The sequence below is a fragment of the Ornithodoros turicata genome, unplaced genomic scaffold (assembly GCF_037126465.1).
Source record: "Ornithodoros turicata isolate Travis unplaced genomic scaffold, ASM3712646v1 Chromosome23, whole genome shotgun sequence".
Classification (NCBI taxonomy): Eukaryota; Metazoa; Arthropoda; class Arachnida; order Ixodida; family Argasidae; genus Ornithodoros; species Ornithodoros turicata.
The window spans coordinates 410605-420192 of record NW_026999342.1 but is presented as its reverse complement, the minus strand read 5'-3'; the positions used below and the strand labels follow the sequence as shown (position 1 = coordinate 420192).

The 9588-nt window shown below is 47.9% G+C and overlaps 1 long non-coding RNA gene across 1 annotated transcript; it reads right to left on the bottom strand.

The window, feature by feature from the left end:
• Window positions 1-3877: 3877 nt before the first annotated feature.
• Window positions 3878-4829, bottom strand: LOC135373271 (uncharacterized). The gene is made up of 3 exons (XR_010416391.1): window positions 4048-4829; window positions 3968-3991; window positions 3878-3904 (listed from the first exon to the last, which is right to left on the bottom strand). It is a non-coding gene; the product is annotated as an uncharacterized LOC135373271 (long non-coding RNA).
• Between the last annotated feature and the right edge of the window lie 4759 nt (window positions 4830-9588).

The window sequence follows — 9588 nt, the reverse complement described above, 5'->3', positions numbered from 1 at the left end:
CTCCGCGTCGAGAACAGTGGGTTCTCCAAGTATGAACCCTGTCCGAGGCGAACTTCTTTCCAACAAGGGCACTGAAGTTCGAAAAAACGAATTTTACTAACGCGTCTCCGCCTACGAGTTCGAAACCACTACACATCAGTTCCTGTGTGATTTGCGCGATCACACAGCTAATCCAGGCCCGTCCGGACCTGAATTTTGGTCTCGATCCAACAGTCCGGGCGGGATTTACAAGACTTTGAAGGTGTCAGAAGCACCGACGGTTGCCTAGAATTTTCAAATATCTGGACAACCGCCAGGATTTCTCACGAGCCGCAAGCTGCACGCGTAGGGGGATGGAAGGGAAATTCGTCACAAGAAACAGCATCCCGATATCGCCGCTGCAGCCCAAGATATTAGATACGGGAACCCATCGCGAAACACCGCGATGTCGCTCTGATGGGGTTAAACCATCACTGGATGGCTAAAAGACGCCGCGGTATCAACCGCCACCTCAAGTGGCATGTGCAGTGCTCATTTGGAATCTCTATGCATATCTGATCTATTCTGACCGATGATGTCACTACGGTGCCGTAGGGGACCTGGGCACATTCTTCTTATTTGTCCATGCTACCAACCTTCCCGAACCGCGCTCTCTCAGATCCTTAGTCAGTTGGAATTTCACCCTTTCTATCTCTATGAAAATTGCTTGGCCCCTGGTGAAATCCAGCCCATCAACACTCTGTGATGAGAGCTTTTTTGGTCTTTTTACACACGTCAGGACTTCGATCCTTATGGTGAAGGGGCACATTTCATCGCATTTTACGCCAGTGGGCTCGGGTATCCACACTAGCGACGAAACTCCTCATTATTAACCTTAGAAATAAAGTTGTTTTATTGATACTCTAGGCCAATTTCTTCAATTGGTTTCGCATTCTTTGAACTGGTGCAGTGTGTACAAAACATGTTGGATTACATTAAATCAAGTGGAAATCAGCGTTTAGCATTTATATCCATTAAGCCAATTCATTGAATTGCTTCTTTATTCCGTGGGTACGGTCTTCGCCACACAACATAGTGGAACATGATGTCGCGAAGGTATAGCTTCTCTTCAAAAACCCTGATTCTGTCAGTGAGGAACTTGTACCTGACGGCTACATAATGAACGAATTGACTGTCTGATTTGTCCTTGGATCTCGTTGGAATTGTGGCGACAATTCAATGATGTTATGTCTTCTCGTTCCGGCAGGGAAGCACATCTGGAGATGTAGTTGTGTGTGTTCCGTTCTACATGGAAATATTGCAAGAGATATCGAGGTCTTCTCGGCCTTCCCAACTACCTTTATTAGCACTACAGTAAAAGGAAACAGAAGCTAGATACTGTGGTACATCTGCTAAGCTGCATGTCTGGAGTTTCTTTCTAAATTCAGATGAATAATTCTTGTGTGTTGCCACTTCGGTAACACGGATAAAAATTAGTGTCACTGTTTTAGTTTCTTGCTGCACGCTGTTGAACGTTATCATAAGGATACAAAAATATAATGAGCATCGAAAGTATGTTTGTATTCTACTTCTAAATCAACATCCGATCGGGACGCCATTTCGAAGTCCCAGCGATATCATTAAAATACATCCTGGCTAGACAACGCTAGGACGTTTCGAATGACGTCTTATTTACATCATTGGGACATTTTTCGCGGATCAGGACTTCGGGATCTTTTCAGGACGTCCATGGGACATCGGTGGTTTACTGGGAAGGCCATTTGGGAGGCTCTACCGCCAGAATTTCACAAGGACACCAACGACTACGACGACGATGCAACTGCGGCAGAATGTGAACCGTAAGATACCGCACAAGGACAGCGTTCCTTCACAAAAAATGTTTTCTTTTTCATTTTTTTGTTTCCTGCAGACGAGCCTCAGACATGGCAGGAGAAACTCAGGAAGGTCCCAGGTTTGTAAACAGTTTGTCATCACAGGAGGTGGTACCTACTGCCATGGTCATTACCAACAGAATGACTAACACGCCCGTTCTGTTCAGCAGTCCCATCCTGTGTCCATCTGGTAGCATCACAGTAGCCCAACCAACGACACCAGTGGTCACTGAAGTGGCCAGCAATAGCACTACACCTTCACAAACTGCAACACAGGGACACAGGTAAGCACCTTGCAGCAATGACAGCAAGTCGGCCCAGGCGGAAAAATGTCGAAAGAAGTTGGCCCAGGCTGAAAAATGCGCTATGATAAGCGCACGCCCTACCCTCCCCCCGCCGGTAAGCGGGGGGAGGGTAGGGCGTAAAACCTCACACATGTAAGACTTCTCTCCACTTTGGTTGACAGGTTCCAGAAGCTGACGTCAATATGCATGAACCATATGTTCTTGGTGTAACTGAGTTTGGCGCTCACTTTCAGCTGGTGTGTTATGCCGAAGAGTACATCACAAATGCTGTTGATCGGTGGCGGGGCAGTGGACATGACTAAAGGATATGGAAAGAGTCAGAGCTGCACAGAATATGTTCCTCTGGTGTAAGTCTCTCGACTGCTGTCGTAGATAGCTATTTCAATAAGCTATGAACGAAATGCTTTCATTGCGAACCGGCAATACATGGAGCTCTCCTCGGGGACAACGGCTATGCTACGAGTGAGCACCTCCTGACCCCACTGCTCAGACCACGCACAGAAGCTGAATAGCGGTATAATAATGCTCACCGTCGCACAAGGCAACTCATCGAGCGTGTGATTGCTCGCTAAAAAATAAATTCCGCTGCCTCATCAGAAAGCTTGAGACGAGCCTACAGACAACAAAGGCTGTCATAGTTGCTGCATGTGTCCTTCATAATATCGGAAAGACATATGAACGTGAGTAGTAGTATTAGGTTGAGAGACTACGGGGAGGTGAAACTACAACATGGCCACCAGGGCAGCGACACCGTCGTTCGGGTATTTTTCCCCGCGCGGCGCGTGTGCGGAGGGTTGTCCGCGCGCTTATAACATGCAGAGACATGCAAAGAAGGGTCATACACAAAAAGTACAAGTGAAAATATATTTATTAATGCCAATTGTAATGCCAATTAAGTTGAGATATGTTTATCAAAGCCAATTGTGCTGGGAATTGTGCCAATTGTGATGCCAATCAGGTGAACGAGAAAAACCCAGCCCAAAAACCTTCACGACCTGTAACAGAAGAAACACAAGACAGTACATGTAAAGGAAACATACATTTGTTCATTTGTTAATATTTCATTCAATGTATTTACAATAACACTTTTGATAAACTCTTTCATTTCAGAACCTGAAAGGAAACATAAAATTAACGTCGTCACATTGCTTACCACACGATAACTCACGTTGGACACAGCACTGACCTGAAAAAGCGGTTATTGTTATTATATGAAACCACACTTGTATTTCAGTAATACATACAATGTTGTGGTGGCAGACCCCAGTAATCTGTAAGTAAATCTAAATTAATATCAATTTATGCATTTCATTAATACATACATTGTGGTGGCAGACCCCAGTAATCTGTAAGTGAATCTAAATTAATATCAGCTTATACATTTCAATAATACATACATTGCGGTGGCGGACTCCAATGATCTGAAAGAGAATCTCATTTATTATTGTAATCGTGTCCTATAACTTTTTCTCACATTTGGGCGTTGGCCGTGGTACAGGCGTAACAACTATATACACAACACGACTATATACGTCTATATTCCAATAATACATACATATTGGCAGTGGCGACTCTGAAGCTGAAACAAGAAATCAAATTTAAACACCTTTTTCATATCCATTACAATTCCTTACCATTTTCAAAAAATGTTGGGCTTGAGCTAAATACTGAAAAAGACAATAGTCATGAGAAAAAGAACTACATTGCAAATCAAAAACTTACTGCTCTCGTCGGACTCCGGCGTGTAAGCTGAAAAGATATTATCAAATAATAATAACTAAACCTGCACAACTGTATTCCAATAATACACACAGTTTTGTGGCGGCGACTCTGGAGCTGAAAGAAGAAATCAAATTTAAGCACCCTTTTCATATTTCATTATAATTCCTTACCATTTTCAAAGTATATCGGGCTTGAGCTAAATACTGAAAAAGACAACAGTCATGAGAAAAAAGAACTACGTTGCGAATCAAAAACTTACCGCTTTACTTTTGCTTCTTCAGCTGTTGCAAGCAGTATATAGGCAAAACTTCCCAGAGTATGAGCAACCCTCCCTGGAAATCCCGCTCCAATTTACATGTCATGATTTTTAGACGAAATTTTAGCCCATATGATGTCGTCTGATGGACAGTGTAGCACCAAAAAAAAATCGTTTCATTTCCAATCAGGGGAGCATTTGAAGCAGTTGGGTTCACTTTGAGAGGTCGTACAGCCTTGCAAAAATCCTGCTTTACCTTGGTGTCTCAAGTGTGTTTGAAAGTAACTATGAGGTGATAAATATATATACGTACACACTGTCCTTTTTTTACTAAAGTAAAAGCTTTCATGCGGCAGACTCAGTTTCACAAGGTATCTGAAACACACCCACAAAAGTTTGCAGAAGACGCTCTCGTGCAATTCTTCCTTCCAAGAGTGACACGCTACGGGGAATCGCACCTACGGACTTAACGACATATGCCTTGGTAACCCTGTTTGTAAGTCCACACGATACCATTAGGTGCCAGCGTGTCACTCTGAGGAAACAATTCAGCGGAGCCTGTTCTGCAAAAGTTTGTTCAGCACTGCACCTGCCGGAAATGCAGCCTGCTATACATAAAAGTTCATGTAGCTAATAAACAGAGGTTTCACTGTATCTTTCTATTACTTACGTTGACCATTTCACAGTGCGGTCGCAGTGCGGAAGCATTTATCAACGTCTATAGTGACGTGTTAAGCAACCACTCTGTAGTTGATTGATTCACCTGGAGCTGAGGTTTCATTCTTCGCCTCCCACCAGGGAAATCGATTTTCCAACATGTGGCCCGCACATGTGTCGTAATGCCAAGGCTAGAGACTTGTGTTGACCTTTTGCGAAAAGTCTTGGAAAAATGCGATGTTTTTCTCTATTTTCTTAATAGTACTATTGTATTGGTGATCCTTCCCTCAAGCATCAAGGGACTATGTATAACAGACAGCACACAGAGAGAGAGAGAGAGAGAGAAATACATGATGACGATGATATGGGGATGGCTTCCGCTGGGGGTGACAGTACAGAGAACACTGTATTGTGCACGTATAAAGCCGTATTTGTGTCACACTTGAGGCGTATCATTCGAGACGTGCTGGTGAACCATGACTCCGCTAGCCACTTTCTTGATCGCCTGCTTGTTGTTATGCGCCGTTCATGGCAAACCACGCGAGAAGAAGGAGCCAAGATGTAAGAGAGGCAGTGTACCTCAGGTGAGTCAGTTTAAGGCAAACTGAAGTAACACGATGAGGAACTTCCACCAAGTCGATAGCCTGCGCAGAGACCCGCAATATTTACGTTGCGTAATGCGACCCACTAGTCAAGAGACACGCAAAGCACAATATCGTGTGGAATGACGTCACTTTATTAATACTAGGGGCGGTTGTTACGTAAATGAGACAGACGGACAGAGGCTCCAGATGACTAACCCCAACAAACTTTAATCAACAAGTGCCCAGAATCCCAACTCGAGCCAGGCGCCGCGCGCTCATCGCAATCCCATGCACCTGGTCGCCCATCGTCCTCCTCTAAGTTATGCAACACACTCCCGCGCCGACAGGGCGACCGCGTTGGCGGCGATCATATCTGTGCAGTGTCCAAGTGACGTCAGGTGGGGACGTGGCCGATCGAGGCAGGTGTCCTCACGGTCTGGGTTTACGAAGGCTTGCAATATTTCAATCGTCCGCGTCGTCGTCTGACGTGAAGACCCCAAAACATCCTAAACATCGTCGCGGCGCGGCACAGGGTGTGGTGTGCTGTACAGTCGTCCTTGGCGAAGTGTCTGTGGTCTGTGGCTGCTGCCGCTGGGTCGCTGAGTGTCATAAAGGAGACCGATGCGGATGTCTGCTGACTCGTTCAAACGTGGACGACTGTGGGCAAAGGTGTGGCTTCTAAAGCGCTGCCAAGGTCCTCCGCCGATTGCGGTTGAGCGTTGATTCTGCTGCCGACGTTCGACGACATTCTCCCTATCTTAGAGCCGGCTTCAAAATGAGCTGGAGGGATTATTTCTCTTTCAGCGAAGATCTGCGAAGATCGTTGGTGCCTTTGCACAACGTCGTGCGAATCACATTCGGAGTTCGACGATTTTTGTGCTATGTTGCTCGTGTAGACGGGAGGTAGGCCTTCCGACAACCTGGTTTGAACTAGCGAATCCTTACAGTCAGTGCAGTCTTTCCCTGGTCGCTTACTGAGGTTGCAGTCTTCTGGCCATACTTGCCATACTTTTGCATCACACTGACCCTCAGCGGTTTCCTGGTGTTCTGTGGTCGCGCTGTTCGTATGCTGCCATCGCCATTCCTCGAAAGATGCCTCAATGTTTGCTGTGAGGTCCGACTGGTGCGGATGGCGTGACATCGAGCGTTCTTGAATGGTATCACTCTCTGTCGAATTTGATTGACCTTCAATTGCGCCAGCTGGAGAAGCAGGAGGCTGGCTGACCGAGACTTGACTTCCGAGCTGACCAGCTGTAGTGAGATGAACTGTTCCCCTGGTCCACACAGTGAACGTCCCAATAGGCAAGGTAGGCAAGAGAGCCAGGCGGAGTGCGCTTCTCGCTTTCGAAATTGCCAGTTCCACTTGCCATTCTTCCTCCAGTATATCTTGCAGTTCGTCATCGAATCTCTCATCACTTATCAAACCCATGACCTGGGCATCCAGCTCCGCTAGGGCTGCCTTCCCGGCAATCAGGCATCGGAGGTCTGCTTCAATTGCTGCCTTAACTTTTACCGGTCGAGACAGAAGTACGGCGAGATGTTCGGTGGCATGGGTGACCCCGTCGCGGGTTCCTGCCCGAGTACGCAGTAGGCCGTCGAGTGCTTCGCTTGACATCCGGAGCGCGGTCCGAATCCCGGGTTTCGGCACCAAAAAGTGTTACGTAAATGAGACAGACGGACCGAGGCTCCAGATGACTAACCCCAACAAGCTTTAATCAACAAGTGCCCAGAATCCCAACTCGAGCCAGGCGCCGCGCGCTCATCGCAATCCCATGCACCTGGTCGCCCATCGTCCTCCTCTAAGTTATGCAGTTCTTCTCTACAAACCACTTTGTCGCATGCAATTCTCTTCGCCAGCCATCATGAATGATATCGTTTTCTCTTTTCATTTGTGGAGAATGGAAGACGTCCGCCCTTTCGTGGCACTTTGCCTTTATGTTGACTGTCAGAAAGGCCTGCCGCTCCATCTCTGCACAAATCAGGCGTGGTATCATCCTGTGTAATGGTTGACGTTGAATGTGCTAAAGCGGAGGAGGTCTGCTTTAAAGTGTCACATGTGGAGTTACTTTATGGAGAACGAAAGGGGTCGAGATGAGACATCCTTTCTGGTTGCGCTGGGGGCAAGGCGTGGGAGCTGAAGCGGTATTTATGTTAACGATTGTGACAGTGATGTGTCGAGGGTTAGAGAGGGTCCGCAGTTTTCTTTACTCCTTCTTTCCCTACATGTCCTCGCAGCATTGCAGAAGGAGACGTATTACCTCACGCGTACAACGAATCCTCTTAGAGACCCCTGTTACTTCCTGTCTGCTCAGGGGTTAAACAAAGAGTGCGTGTCCGGGACGCCAGTAATGTACGGATACAAAGACGGCAATGAATGGCAAGTATTTGTGCGACACTTGTCACGTTCTCTTTTTGCCTTGTCTTGGACACACGTAGCCTATTGATATAGAGGCAATGGCAACTGGCAAGCACTCGTAGATATCGCATTACAATGAAGAGACGCACGCCTGAGCATAGTACAAAAACATGGTCGATTCATTGCTGGATCTGACGGAAACGCGTAGCATTAAAACTTGAAGACCCCTTTGGAATTCCCCTTCACAACGCTACACATCCCTGTCAACGACCCTTCACAAACGTTACACAACGTTTCACAAGTCCCTAGAAAACGCTAAGTCAAGACTGCATCTGCAGCCAAACGCGCTTTCCGGGCATCCTCCGACCCAGCTTTGCTTCGCTGTCTCCCAGTCTCTGTCTTCTTTCGCGGGTGCTCGTACGCACAGCTTTGATAATCCATGGCGCTACCACTCTGACACGTCTGAACAAGGGTACGAAGCTGCCATAAAAACTCGGTAGGATCTCCCCCGCGGGTGACGTTGTGGGAGTCCAGGATTGGTTGACGACGCGGAACGTCATTCGGGGATGAGTCTGCCCCGTTGGCTGTAGCCGAATGACATTTGCTACCGCATTAGACGAAGGGGAGAGTTGCACTGATTTCGCGCTTTGACCTACTTTTTAAATAGTTAAAGCGCCTGAGCTACACAAGGTCTTCCCCATATTTAGGTAGAGTGAAATCCCTGCTCTCACTCTGTGCTGTTTATTAGACAAACTACGACCATCAGTTTAGTGGCTCTTTAAGATATACGAGCCTATCGCATCTTGCTCTGCCTCGTGCACAGCAGGCGTTCGCGCTCCGCGAGTATGGAGCTCCCGTGTGGAGAAACCTGGCAGGGTGAACTAAAAGGCTCGTGATGTGGTCGGCCGCTACTGGTCAACAACCGTGCATGGTATGGTGCTGTGAGAGTGCGGTCGGCTGCGCTGTCTGGGGCTTTCCCTGAGTTTTCCTCCGACGCTGTCAGACGTATGCCAGCACAGCTCATTTAGAAGTCGGCCCTGGATGCACATTCGCTCAGAGCGTAGTCGTGACGTTGCGCACCCATATCAGCCCGACAACGCCGAGCTTTTCGGCAGTACCTCCACCACAACCAGGGTGCAGCGGTTCTCGGAAAGGAAACATATAGTTGAAGACAGACGCAGGGAAAACACAAAAAGCTTACCACCTTATAGAGTTTCTTCTTTTCGGCATATCCCGAAAAAAGTAAAAAAAATGTTTCATGAAAAATAAAAAAAAATCGTGGGCGCACCGAGAGGAGGGTGTCGCGAAGTCAAGGCACGACAATAAAAGAGACAAAGGCAACAACCACTTTACTGTGTGAGTGCCGGATCTCAACTAACGAAAAATCGCACGAACAGTCAGCACGAGCAGGGCAGAGACTGGGTCCGTCGTTGTCAGCAGTTGCCGCTACAAGGGCCCCCCGCCTAGACCGGAGGTTGACGAAGGCAAGGCCGGAAGACGTGGCGGAAGTCGGGAAGGCCGCGCACGGCTGGGTCGTCACCGCAGATTCCCGGATGGGTACGAAGCGGGAAAGGTGTGAATTTGCGGGGAGTCTGGAGCCCAATGGAGCTGGAGCTGGGAGGGCAGCTTGCGGGGGTAAAGGGCGAGGGGACAGGAGCCGAGGGGTCGGTGCTGGAGAAGTGTCCAGGAATGCCGGCTTGACGCGGTCTATGGATACGACCTCGAGACGACCCGGAAATTTGAGGGTAAGGGTCTTGTCTTGCCTCGAGTGCACCAGGAAGGGGCCGTCGTAAGGAGGCTCGAGTGGACGGCGGATGGCGTTGTGGCGAAGGAAGACATGGGTGGCGGTGGAAAGGTC